General features: G+C 41.6%; 1 protein-coding gene, 1 non-coding gene and 1 pseudogene across 22 annotated transcripts in view; 1 reads left to right on the forward strand and 2 right to left on the reverse strand.

Annotated features, from left to right (window-relative positions):
* Nucleotides 1-14,525, reverse strand: part of KIF1B (kinesin family member 1B) — a 146,137-nt gene that overhangs the window by 103,649 nt on the left and 27,963 nt on the right. The gene's annotated exons all lie outside the window — the stretch shown is intronic.
* LOC118627344 lies at nucleotides 3,728-3,829 on the forward strand. The gene has a single exon (XR_004959102.1). It is a non-coding gene; the product is annotated as a U6 spliceosomal RNA (small nuclear RNA).
* LOC118626180 lies at nucleotides 4,080-4,568 on the reverse strand (annotated as a pseudogene).

The raw sequence follows: 14,525 nt of genomic DNA on the forward strand, positions 1-14,525 counted from the left end.
AGGCTTGGCTGCTTCCCCTTTTCTCATACACATAAAGCTTTGGCTCTTCATATTTCACGTGGAGTAGAATCCTTGTAACATGTGGTCGTGAAATCTCCTCAAAGACCAGACATCTAGATGAATCTACTTCTCTAAGGCTGGGCCACATCCCAGGGTATCAGTGAGATCAGGATTAAAAAATAAATCTGTCCAGAGCAGCTGCTGCTCAGGACACAAATAGCAACAGTTGCTACGGTGCTTAGTTCTCTCTTGCTGGATTCCGCTGGGTATGCCACACACTTACGTTCCAACCTCAAATGCTGAGAGTGTATTAATAAGGCTCATACTACACATAATCATATGACAAGGAGACATGGTTCTACAAAGAACATCTCCCCACACACAAATGGTAACCTAAGCAAAGAAGAATGTTTCCAAGCAAAAGGCAATACATGTAATATTTAAATAACAGCCAACATTCATGGAGCACTTACTCCAAGCTGTAAGTACTTTCTGTGTATTAACCTATTTAATCTCCCTCAACCACTCAATAAGGCAGATGTTAATTATCACCATTTCATAGAGGGACACCCATCATTTAAATGCTTATTTCCTACATGCAGCCACTGCCAGTAAGACATCTTTATGAATATGCACACAGATGTGTATGTGAATGCACATATATATAACTACCCCCTAAAATTATACCACATTGTTTAAAACTCCTTACCCATTTAAAACTAGGAACTTGAGGATTATAGGTCCTAAAACATGACAGACCACATACAAACTCCACCAAGAAAAAGGAAGTTAGTGCCCTGGCCGGTTTGGCTCAGCAGTTAGAGGATAGACCCTCGGACCAAAGAGTCTAGGGTTCGATTCTGGTCAAGGGCACATAGCCTGGTTGTTGTTCAGTCCCCAGTCCCAGTTGGGGTTGTACGGAAGGCAACCAGTCGATGTGTCTCTCACATAGATTTTCTCTCTCCCGCTCCCTCCCTCCTTCCCACTCTAGCTGAAGATAAATGGGAAAATATCCTCGGGTGAGGATTGAAAAAACAAAAAAGAAAAAAAGGAAGTTAGTGTCATACTGCATGAATCAGATTCCAGGTTTCAGTGGCTCAGCAATAAGGACAATGACAAGATGAGAGGTAGCATATGACTGCTGACAAAGTCTTCACCACTCAAAAACATGGTTAAAACAAACACTTCTAGAAAATGTGCTGTCACAAATCTTTTAAGCCATGTTTCATTCAGTCTTTTAGCTGCCTGCTCACTGGTGGTACCAATTCTGCCAAACAACTTAAGGAAGATCTAATTTTCATATCCTAGCCCTGTTTCCTTTTCCCTAGTAAAGAAAAAGAAAAACTACGTCAGTAATTTCCTTGATTTACATAAAATCCTTTTCCTCTTCCTCAATATTCTCCCAGATCTTTGAAACTTCTGAAACTAATAAAATTTCCTAGTTTCCAGCTTTGAAACCAAGCTCCTTTTAAACAAAACCCTTTAAAAAATTTTTTTTTCTTTATTGATTTTTAGAGAGAGAGAAAGGGAGAGGGAAAGAGAGATAGAAACATCAATGAAAGAAAACATCGACTGGCTGCCTCCTGCATGCCCCCTACTGGGAATCAGGCCCACAACCTGGGCATATGCCCTGATCAGGAATCGAAAGGGCAACCTCTTGGTGCACGGGTCGATGCTCAACCACTGAACCACACTGGCCAGGCAACAAAACCCCTTTTAAAAACATAAATAAGTCCTGCCCGGTTTGGCACAGCGGTTAGAGCGTCGACCTGCGGTCCCAAGAGACCCGGGTTTGGTTCCCACTAAGGGCATGTACCTCGGTTGCAGTTTGTCCCCGGCCCTGGGCCCTGGATGGGTCGTGCGGGTGGCAGCCAGTCGATGTGTCTCTTTCATGTTGATGTTTCTCTCTCTCTCCCTCCCACTCTATATGAACAAAAAATAAATAAATAAGTAAAACAAAATATAATTTTAAAGAGTTATTTACATAATAATTATGTCAAATAAGATTAAAGTTACTCATAATATTTAAAAATTTTAAATCCCTAAATGAAAAAAATATATATTTTTTATCCTCACCGGAGGACATTTTTGCATTTATCTTCAGATAGAGCGGAAAGGAGGGAGGGAGGCAGAGAGAGAGAAACATGAATGTGAGAGAGAGACATCAACCAGTTGCCACTCACACGGACCCCAATCGCGGCCAGGGACAAACTGCAACCAAGGTATGTGCCCTTAGTGGGAACCGAACCAGGGACTCTCTGGTCCACAGGCCGATGCTCTAACCGCTGAGCCAAACTGGCCAGGGCGAAAAATATTTTCTTTAAGACACCTTAGAACAATGCAAAATTCAATATTGTTATTACCTGTTTAAGGGGAAACTGTAAGCAGAAAGCCTCAGAAGGTATCAATAATTTCTGTGTTAGGTTGGGTTGTACTTATAAAGTTGTTTGTTTTATAGTGTTCTTTATATTTATATATACACATATTGTTTGTAATACATATTTCCTAATAAAAGATTTAAAAACCCCAAAACTCTGCAGATTAAAAAAAAAACTTATAAAAATAAAATATTGCCCTCAGCGGTTTGGCTCAGCGGTTAGAGTGTCGGCCCGCGGACTGGAGAGTCCCAGGTTCGGTTCCGCTAAGAGCATGTACCTCGGTTGCGGTTTGTCCCCAGGCCTGGTTGGGGCCGTGTGGGTGGTAAACACTCGATGTGTCTCTCTCATATCGATGTTTCTCTCTCTCTCTTCATCCTTCTCTCCCTCCTGTTCTATCTGAAGATACATGCAAAAATGTCCTCGAGTGAGGATAAAAAAATAAAAATAGAAATAAATAAATAGCCCTGGCCAGTTTGGCTCAGCAGTTAGAGCATCAGCCTGTGGTCCAGAGAGACCCAGGTTTAGTTCCTGCTAAGGGCATGTACCTCGGTTGCAGTTTGTCCCCGGCCCTGGTTGGTTGTGTGGGTGGCAGCCACTCGTGTCCCTTTCATGTCGATTTCTCTCTCTCTCTCTTCCTCTCTCTCCCTCCCACTCTCTCTGAACAAAAAATGGAAAAATGTCCTCGGGTGAGGATAAAAAATAATAAACAAACAAACAAACAAATAAATAAATAAAATTTTAATGACAGCACTTGAACTCACCAGAAACCCACTATTACTTCCATGCACAATAAATTAATGTTTTCAAATATGCCAAAGGAGTTTTCTTTCTGGATTAGTAAAGTCTGAGATCTAACCCACTTCCTTTAACCCAACTAAGAAATAGGATGCTTCTAACCATTAATTAAAAGGGGAAGGGGAAGACAGTACATTTAATAGAAAGGGTATAGGATTTGGACTCAAAAGACCAGCATCAGTACCTACATATTGGTTATCTTTTAACATTCTAAACATACAAAAAACAATTAAAAATATATTTAGACTCTTTTTGTGATCTTGGGTATTGTTTTACTTTTATGTCCTCTCAAAAACTGAGATAATATGTAGTTTACAGGATTAAATATGTCAAGCACTACTCAAAAGTTAATTTTCAAGAATAGGTATTTTTACCTTGTTTTTTTTTTCTCCTAAATGAGTTTAAATGCAATTTATTTTTAGATAACCTACATGTTATATTTTTCTTTAAAACAATGCCTCTGCTCCAAATATGTCAAAGTCAAAATACAGAACTCCAGATAACATCAGTCCCATTGTTCTAGTCCTCCAGTGCAGATGAAAAGCAGCAGCCAGGTGCTCATTTCGGCAGCACATATACTAACATTGGAACAATACAGAGATTAAAGGTCTCTGCATACGGATGACACACAAATTCATGCAGTATTCCATTTATTTTTTTTAAATGCTCGCCTGAGGATATTTTTCCATTTATTTTCAGACAGAGGAGGAGGAAGTGAGAGGGAGAGAGAGAGAGAGAGAAATATGGATGCGAAAGAGACACATGGACTGGTTGCCTCCCGCTCTAATAGCTGAGCCAAATCAACCAGGGCAAGCATTCCTTCCCTTTTTTTTTTTTTATAAAGAAAGAAAAGAAAAGCAGCAGTCACTTATTATGACAGGTGATAGATACAAATTGCCAAATTTGTTAACATTTTTCCATTTCTAAGCCATCCTTAAAGAAAGTCATATATGGGTCACACCATCCACATGGTAGTCTAGCAGAGTAACCGTGCCATCTGGATTCATGTTTTCACCAATAAAGAACTGTTAGTTTTTGAAATTAGCAAGGATGTGCTTGATTTGTTCTACAGCCCATCATAAAAGGTTTTACTCTTTCATAAAAGGCTTTACTCTTTCTGGTCTCTGTTCAAGTTGCCTTTTGATTTCATAGAATCTTTGATGTTCTTCTCATAGACTTCTTTTGTGAAGCTGGTTTCCTGCAAATGATGCTTCATGACAATATCAACAGCAGTGACTACCGTGCTTTCAATACCTTTGCCCTCAATGTTACTTTACCCTCTATCCTACTGACCATCTTCCCCTCCACTTCCAGGCACAGCCCGCCTGTTATCTCCCAGATCTTGTAGATGTCAGAGGACACCTCATGGCCAATGAGGTCCCAGTACATAATCATGATGGTGGTGGCTGGAAGGAGATTGACAGAGGCGCTGGTTTAACATGAGCCCGGAGCTTGGAGCGAACAGTGCTCCAGGAAAAGGGAGAAGGTGAAAAAGCTATTTTATCTTGTTTTAAATTTTTTTGTTTGTTTGTTAATTCTCACCTGAGGATATTTTCCCATTGATTTTAGAGAGAGTGGAAAGGATGGAGGAAGGAAGGAGAGGGGAGCAGAGAGAGAGAGAGAGAGAGAGAAAGAGAAACATCTATGTGAGAGAGACAGACACATGGATACAAGAATCGGCTGCCTCCTACATATGCCCCAATCTGGGCCGGGAATCAAACCTGCAACCCAGGTATGTGGCCTTAACATGGAATCGAACCTGCAACCCTTTGGTCCACAGACCGATGCTCTAACCACTAAACCACAACAGCCAGAGCTATTTTATCTTGTTTTTAAATTCTCTCAATGTTTGGTAGATATAACCATATTCCATGGTCTTTAAACCAAAGTGAAAAAAGTTCACTAATTGATAAAATAATCTAAAGCACAATACAAGAATTCTGTTTCTTGGCAAGGGTTCAAGTACTACATCCACATTACAAACTCTTTCAGTACATGGACCATGTCTTGTGGATTGTCTATACTGCCCTATGCTGAACGGACACTCAAATGAATGTTTCACTTATGACTTTAATTTGATTACATTCTGTACCATTTTCAGTCCAGGCCAGTGCAATATATACATAAAATACCAGCAAATTTTGTCAACTTTCACAGAAACAATATAGAGAGAATTGTATTAATGAGTGACTATTGAAATACTGAGCAACATTAATGCAGTGGTTCTTGTATCAAAGTCAACTGAGCTAAAAATACAGTGTGTAGGACTTTCGTTTCTCAGAAAGCATGCACATAAAAATGGAATTACCACAGTACTTAATAAATATGTTCAATGTATAAACTGTAGTTTCACCAATATAAAATTATAAAAGCTGTTACAAATGTAGCATGTTTCCCAGGGTCATGTGTCATGAGTGTGTAGGCTTTGCCCAGAACATATTGAGGCAGGAAAGCTGGTATAGGGAACAAAGGCCTCAAGATCTACCCCTCCCCTTCTCTGTCTTGGCTGGAACATCACAGACACGACCTTTACTGACCACCTGTTACCCTGCTTCTCCCTCTGCAATTTCTTGTAATTGGGAGGACCAAAAGGAAATCCCTATCTCAAGAGACAAGACGAGAAAGAACCGCATCGGCAGTCACCCCACCAGTGTCAGAAGCAGAGGACCACCTTATACCCCCCTTGCCCACACTTAAAAAAACCTTCCACACTGGCCAGTTTGGCTCAGTGGTAGAGTGTCAGCCCTCAAACCAAAGAATCGCAGGTTCGATTCCAGTCAAGGGCACATCATACCTTGATTGCGTTTGGTCCCCGGCCCTGGTCAGGGTCGTGTGGGAGGCAACCAATTGATGTCTCTCTCTTACATCAATGTCTGTTTGTCTCTTTTTCTTCCTCCCTCCCTCCCTATCTGAAGATAAAAACTGGAAAAAGTATCCTGGGTGAAGATTAAAAAAACAAACAAAAAACCCACCCAGATCCAGACCCCATCGAATGGCATCTCATTCTCCAAGGTCACCTGCTCTCACTTCTCAAGTACATACTACTGCTTGAATACATTTACTGTATTTTGCTAAATCCCCGTCACACCTTTTCTTTTTATTAATCCTCATCCGAGGAGATTTTATCCATTGACTTCTACAGAGAGTAGAAGAGAGGGAGGGAGAAGGAGGGGTGAGGTTGGGGAAAGGAAGGAAAGGAGGGAGAGGGAAACAGAGAGAGAGAGAAAGAAATATCCATGTGAGAGAGACGCATAAACTGGTTGCCTCCTGCATGTGACCCGGGTGCTGGGGATCAAATCTGCAACGCAGGTACATGCCCTTGACTAGGAATTGAACCCAAGATACTTCGGTGCGAGAACCGACACTCTAAATACTGAGTCAGACGGGCCTGTCACACTTCTGAATCCTTTCTTTCTTTTTTTTATCCTCACCCAAGGACATATTTTTTTTTTTTTTTTTGCATTTATCTTCAAATAGAGGTGGAGGGAGAAACAAAGGAAGAGAGAGAGAAACATCAATGTGAGAAAGACACATCAACTGGTTGCCACCCACATGACCCCAACTGGGGCTGGGGACAAACTGCAACCGAGGTACATGCCCCTAGCAGGAACCAAATCTGGGTGTCTCTGGTCCTCAGGCCAATGCTCTAACCGCTGAGCCAAACCAGCCAGGGCTTGAACCCTTTTTTGTTCTGTGACAAGAACCTAGAAGGTTGAGGCCTCCCTTGGTTTCCCCATGTGCCACACTAGCATCAAAATGACCACGTTCCCTGCAAGGACAGACTTTTTGGAGACTGAGTTAGAACGTAACTCTCATTTTAACTATGTAGTTCATATTGCTTTATTTCCTATAAAATTACCTTTTCATGCCACTTTTCAAGGTCCCTTTTTAAAGTTTAAAAACTCCTCTGCACCTGAGGCTTCTTCTCCAATCAAAATTTCTCTGGACGCACCTTATACTCCAGACCTTAATTCACCTCCACAAGCAACTTTTCAAAGATGATCTCGGAATCATCTTTGACTTTTTTCTCTCATCCCCACATCTGATCTATCTTGTCAGCTCGCATTTCATATGTACCCAGAATCCCATGGCTTCTTACCATGACCATCATGACCACCCTAGGCTAAGCCATCATCTCTCTCACCTGGATGCCTGCAATACCTCCTGACTGGGTTCCCTGCCCCGGCACCCCAAGCCCTGGAACAGTCTAATTAGCACATTGCAAGCAGTGAGCTTTCTCAGATGTCCACATCATGCCTCTAGTGAAAAGCTTCCAATGGCTTCCCATCATACACCAAACAAAACCCCAGAAAGCTTTATAACTGTCCCATCTCCCACTCCCTCTCTGACCTCCTCTCCAAAGATTCACCCCTCACCCCAGTCCCACTGGCCTTTATACTAAAGACCCACTCTCATCTCAGGGACTCTGTATTTACTGCTCCACCAAGAATGCTGTTCTCCTAGATATCTGAATAGCCCACTCCCTAATTTCATATAGGTCAATATTCACACATCACCTATCACATGGCCCTTTCTGACCATCCTCTTATTTAAATTAGCACCCACTTCACTCTCCATCCTCTTACCCTGCTTTATTTTCTTCATCCTACTCATGACTACCTGACTTATTATATGAGTCACTGGAATGTAGGTTCCATGAATGAGGCCAGAACTTCTGTTTCATTCATTGCTATATCCCTAGCTCCCAGGACAGTGCCAGACACATGGTAGATAACAGACCAATTAATATGTTAGTTTTTTTTTTTCTTTATTGATTCTAGAGAGAGGAAGGGAGAGGGAGAAAGAGATAGAAACATCGATGAGAGAGAACACTGATTGCCTCCTGCATGCCCCCCACTGGGGATTGGGCCCACAACCTGGGCATGTGCCCTGACCAGGAATCGAACCAGCGACCCCCTAGTACATGGGCTGATGCTCAACCACTGAGCCACACCGGCCAAGCGAATATGTTAGTTTTATCGTTCCTTAAAGAGTATCACTTCTTTGTGGCTGGAAACCGTGACTCCTCTTTCTGTATCACTCACAGTGCTGACTTCATCACTAGGTGATGCTTACTTGTGAACCATAATGTAGCTTTCTCACCACTGAGTTTCTTATCCCTGAACAGCCACCTTATTCAGCTTCTGGCAAGAAACATTACACTCTGGGAGAGGAAGAATCTACATTCCAGTCTAGAGAACAGAAATACAACTTTCTTTAAAAAAATATGTTTTTATTGATTTTTTAGAGAGAGAGGAAGGGAGAGAGAGACACAAACATCGATGTGGGAGAGAAACATCGATCAGCTGCCTCCTGCATGCCCCCTGCTAGGGACTGAGCCCGTAACCCGGGCATGTGCCCTGACTAGGAATGGAACTGGGACCCAAACCGGGACCTCTCAGTCCATGGGACGAGGCTCAATCCACTAAGCCACACCAGCCAGGCTAGAAATACAACTTCTAGGAAACAGCAGTTATAGGTAAATAGGGAAGGAAGAAAGATGACCAGGTTTGAAATAGCACAGGCAAAGAAAGATGTGCTGATAGAAGTCACAAGGAAGAGCAAGAATGAAAGAAAATACAATAGAGGCAGGAGAGTGGAATAGATAAAGATCTTCCCCAGATCTTTTTTTTTTTTTTTATCCTCACCTGAGGACATTTTTCCATTTTTTTTTGTTCAGATAGAGTGGGAGGGAGGGAGGGAGAGAGAGAGAGAGACAGAAAGAGAGAGAGAGAGAAACATCGATGTGAAAGGGACACATCGAGTGGCTGCCACCCACACGACCAACCAGGGCCGGGGACAAATTGCAACTGAGGTACGCGCCCTTAGCGGGAACCAAACCCGGGAGTCTCTCTGGACCTCAGGCTGACCCTCTAACCGCTGAGTCAAACCTGCCAGGGCTTCCCCAGATCTTTAGGATTGTCTCTTACAGTTTACACTTTGCAGGAAATAAGAAATCTCATGGCAGACAGAGGTATCTCACTTTTTTTTTATCCTCACTCAAGGATATTTTTGCATCTATCTTCAGATAGAGTGGGAAGGAGAGGTGGGAAAGAGTAAGAGAGAGAAACATCAACGTGAGAGAGACACATGGAGCGGTTGCCACCCACACAACCCCAACTGGAGTGGGGACAAACTGCAACCAAGGTACATGCCCTTAGCAGGAACCAAACCCGGGGCTCTCCAGGACGCCAGCCAACGCTCTAACCGCTGAGCCAAACCAGCCAGGGCGAGGTATCTCACTATTAAAATTTATTGCTGCAAAATTTTCTCCAGTGTTCTATGTGATGAGCATGCCTTACATATGCATTCTTTTGTAGGTATAAAACAGATTCTTGATCTCACACGTAAGACACACACCCAAAAAGAACTGCCATATGGTAAGCAACAAAAGACATAAATAAATATTAATATTCTTAGCATTCACCTTCCCAAGTAGTTCCCCTGAAACATCCATTTGTTTAGAAAGGTGAGGCACTCAGCACCTGGCCCAATGCCTAGCACAGAGCAGGGACTCAATCAGCACTAGCTGAATCATTGCTGAATGTCATTACTCTAACCAGGAAGTGCATCACTCAAAGGCCTTCAACAAAAACCCTATGTTACAATGGCATACACCTGAACAAGTCCATTTTCCTGATCTTCTGCCTTGTCTTCCAATAGTCCCTGACCCTTTGCCCTCTGTGCTTTTATTCGGTGTGCTCAGCTCTCCAAGTATCCCAAGTCTGAAATTGGCTTCCATGCTAATAATCTTTCTAAAGGAAGGGTTGTTATAAAAGATCTCAAGATCCTATTCTAAGAAAAGTTAAACAGCACTTTCATTCACTAGACACATTTACTGAGCACATGTATTAAGTACAAACTATATACCAGACACTGTGCTGGGGATGTAATAGCAAGCAAAAATGTTATTTCTATCCTTAGGGAAGACAGATCTATAATCACACAAAATAAATACATGTTTTCAAATTATGACACGCAACCATGCTAGATAAACAAGTTTTTCAGAATATATAAACAGGAATGTATTTAAAAAAACATATAAAAGAGGTAAGTTTTTTGTCCTGGCTGGTTTGGCTCAGCGGTTAGAACTTCAGCTCATGGAACAAAGAGTCACAGGTTTGATTCCAGTCAATGGCATGTACCTCAGTTGCAGTTTGTCCCTGGCCCTGGTCAGGGTCAGGCAAGAGGCAATCAATCAGTGTGTCTCTCTCACGCTGGTGTTTCTCTCTCTCTACTCCTTTCTCTCATTCTATCTGAAAATAAATGGAAAAATATCCTCGAGTGAGGATTAAAGAAAAAAAAAAAAAGGTAATTTTTTTGATTTGATAAAACAGAGAAGGCTGGGCTGAAGGATAAGAGGAAGATAGCTAGGAAATGTGAAGTGATAACAATAACTTCTAACACTTAATGAATGCTTACTATCTTCCCAGCACTATGCTAAAATTACATGTATTCACTCATTTAATCCTCACAATAATTGTACGTAGGTACAATTGTCATTTCCAGTTTACATTCAGAGCACCTGAGACAGAAATAAAGGCATTTGCCCAAGGCCAGATCCTGGACTGAAATCTGGACCATCTGAAGCCAGGGTCCTGAACCACTGGGCCATATGCATCCCAAGACGGAACTGCATGAGGAAGTCCTGGGGTAAAAAGAAGCATGTGATCCCAGGTACTGGTTTGGCAGGTGCAGTCAAGTGCAGTGAGCAGCAAAGGGTCGAAAAGCACCAATATCTCATGGTCAAATAACAAATAGATTTGAAGGAATTGGTGAACCATTGAGCAATGAGAAGTCACTGGAGTGACTTAATTCCATTACAGGCCACCATAGAGACTGGATTTAAGTTAGGCCTCAATGGAAGTGTAGAGACCAATCACATAGAGGCAGATGTTTGGGAGCTCTTGCCATTTGCACAACGACATGAGAGCTGCATCTGAAATCCATGAATTATAATATGTGGCATTTGTGGGAATGGGGAGAGAGAAAGGTTCATTCCTATCTCAAAAGTACTGTGTCTCCTCATGGAAGTAGGGAAGAGACTGACAAACCTCAGAGGGAAGGGGGGTGGGGTGAATGGGAAGAGATAAACCAAAGAATTTATATGCATATATTCATAGCCAGTAGACACAGACAATAGTGTGGTGAAAGGCGGGGGTGGGGGTGAAGGGGATGTCAATGAGGAAAAAAAGGAGGGATATCTGTAATACTTTCAACAATAGAGATAATTTTTTTTTTTATCCTCACCCGAGGACATTTTTTTGATATTTTGTTCAGATAGAGTGGGAGGGGAGAGAGAGAGAAACATTGATGTGAAAGGGACACATTGAGTGGTTGCCACCCACACGACCCAACTGGTGCCGGAGAAAAACTGCAACCAAGGTACGTGCCCTTAGTGGGAACCGAACCCGGGTCTCTCCAGACCGCAGGCTGATGCTCCAACCGCTGAGCCAAACCAACCAGGGCAATAGAGATAAATTTTTTTAAAAAAGTATTGTGTCTCCTGATCCAAAACTGAATTTTGTCTTAAAATTTGACCCAATAGGCAATCATCAAAACTTGAGTTGACCTAGAAAATATTTCTAGAAGACATTTTCAAAGATTTTAGTAATAAAGGAAATAGAATTACTGTAGAGGCTTTAATCTAAACCCATCCTACGTATCCAAAATTATTATAGGATACATCTATAACTTGAGGACATACATTCTGTAAGACTCAATTTTCTTATCTGAAAAATGAGTACAATAAAAAGTGACTAACTATAGACTCCAAATCAAGTTGTGAGAATTAATGATAATTCATATTTTGAGCTTTAGCTCAGGGCCTAGCACAAAGTAAATGTTCAAAATATTCTTTCATTTAACCAATATTTGAGTTTCTACCATGTCCCAGGCCTGAAGGTACCTAGTGAAAACCAGGCCCTGACTTCAAGGACCTTACATTTTAATAAGGAAGTCAGATAATTAACTAATACATAGTATATAACCTGGAGAAGAAAAATAAAGAGTTAGGAGATAAAAGGTGAAAGTAGGGGTAGTTATTTTAGATGAGTGGGCAGGCTGTCACCTCTGAGAAGGTAACATTTAAGCAAGGATCTGAATGACATTTAAGGAACAGGCAAGAAAGACCACCAGTGTAACCGAAGGGGTAAATAATGATGAGATGTGAAATCAGATAGCTAGCCAGAGGCCAAATTCTATGGTTCCCTGTGACCAAAGTACAATTTTCAATTTTATTCTAAAAGTGACAGAAAGCCAAGGAAGGATTTTAGGCAGAGGGGGGTGACATAATTTAATTTACATTTCCAAACTATGACTCTGGCTCCTGCATAGGAACAAGAGCGGTGGGGCTGGGGGTGGAGGCTGCTACAGTATTGACTTAGACTAGAGTAGACACAGTAAAAAGTAACTGGACTCAAGATAGTTTGTGAAGGCAGAGATGACAAGACTTCCTGGTGAATTATGGGTTGCCTGTAAGAAAAAGAGGAGGCATCTATCTCAGAAACTCAAAGACTGAAGGAAGAACCACTTTAGGTGGGCAGGGAGGGGAAAAATAGTTCTGTTGAGATACTTTTTAGGCTTTCGGTAGAACTAAGTTAGCAGCAGGGCAGACAAGTCCAGAGTTCTATAAGAGGTGCAGGCTGGAGAAATGAATTTGGGAGTTACCATCACCTCAAGGGCATTTAAAGCCTTGAGCCTGTATGAAATCACTTAGGGAGTCTGTCTTCTGTACAGACAGAGAAGAACTCAAAGAGAAGAGACCAAGTCCTGGTTCACTTTAAACAGGGAGGTGAGGAAGAACAGAGAATGGCCTGTGAGTAAGGAAGGCAATCAGGAGGGCCTGAGGTCCTGAGAGCCAAGAGATGGAAATGTTTCAAGGAGGAAATCAAGCTATATTAGCTACTACTATTACAATGCATTTGATCATAACCATCTTCTGGATTCCCGAGAGGAAGGAGTCTTTGTTCAGGCCACATCCTGACTTCCCCAATAACTCACATTGCTTACCCTCACTTCTGGGCCTTGGCTCCCTATCACTATTCAGATCTTGTCTAATTTCAAGACTGGTTTCTTAAGTTCCCCTTCATAAATCAGAAAGGCAGCTCAAAATTGAAGATTTTACTGTATCTTTCCCCCAGTCCAAACGGAAGATGATCCCACATTTACCCTCTCTCTACATCTTTCACATCTTTCCCCATTTATCTTCAAATGTTATATTCCTCATGCTGTAGCTGTCATTACCTTCGGAGAGGTGAAGAGGCTTACTTGAAGATGCATATCGAAGATAAATGGAAATGTTTTTAAACCGACTATCATAAATGTTTCATAGGATTTAGTCTACTGATGAACCACAAAATTATCTTCTCTTTTTGGAGTCCCTGCAAGTAAAAATTAGCCTTACAAAATTCACTAAGACACTTCATTTTTACCCATTTTTGTTTTCGTCTTTTTTCCAACTTTATTACTTCAGGAAAAAGATGCAGAAAAAATGTTTTAATTACTAAGCACTAGAAAAAAAGACAGTCAAAACAAAATTTGTACTTAAAAGCCTTTTATTCTCTACTTTTGTTTAACTAATATCTGAAAGTCTCTACATAGCAATTATACTGTTGTTGGCAAACTACTAAAGAATTTGCCTGCAACTATAAATTAACCTATCAGTGTGGCAACACTGTAACTTTATATTAACTTTTTTATCACAGCATGTTTGGGGTTTGTTAAAAATCCCAGTCAGGCCCTGGCCAGTTTTGCTCAGCGGTTAGAGCGCCGGCCCCCAGACCAGAGAGCCCTGGGTTCAGTTACCGCTAAGGGTACTACCTTGGTTGCAGTTTGGCCCAGCCCTGGTGGGGGTCATGTGGGTGGAAACCAGTCGATGTGTCTCTCTCACATGGATGTTTTTCTCTCTCTCTTCCTCCCTCTCTCCATCCTGCTCTATCTAAAGATAAATGCAAAAATGTCCTCGGGTGAGAAAATAAATAAACAAATAAATAAAATAAAAAATAAAAATCCCAGTCAGTGACATCTTCAGCACAAACTTTATATTCCAAAAGCTTCCTATGTTCCAAATTAGGAAAAATAGCACATGATAAAAATATTTTATACACCATTTATATTCCAAAACCATAAAACCAAAATCCATAAATAGCCCCCACCCTACTCAGAGTAATGTATTTCCAGAAATTTTTTTTTTATCCTCACCCGAGGACATTTTTCCATTTTTGTTCAGATAGAGTGGAAGAAGGAGGGAGGGAGGGAGGGAGGGAGGGAGGGAGGGAAACATCAACGTGAAAGGGACACATGGAGTGGCTGCCATCTGCACGACCCCAACCAGGGACGGAGACAAACTGC

The sequence above is a fragment of the Molossus molossus genome, unplaced genomic scaffold (assembly GCF_014108415.1).
Source record: "Molossus molossus isolate mMolMol1 unplaced genomic scaffold, mMolMol1.p scaffold_m16_p_12, whole genome shotgun sequence".
NCBI lineage: Eukaryota > Metazoa > Chordata > Mammalia > Chiroptera > Molossidae > Molossus > Molossus molossus.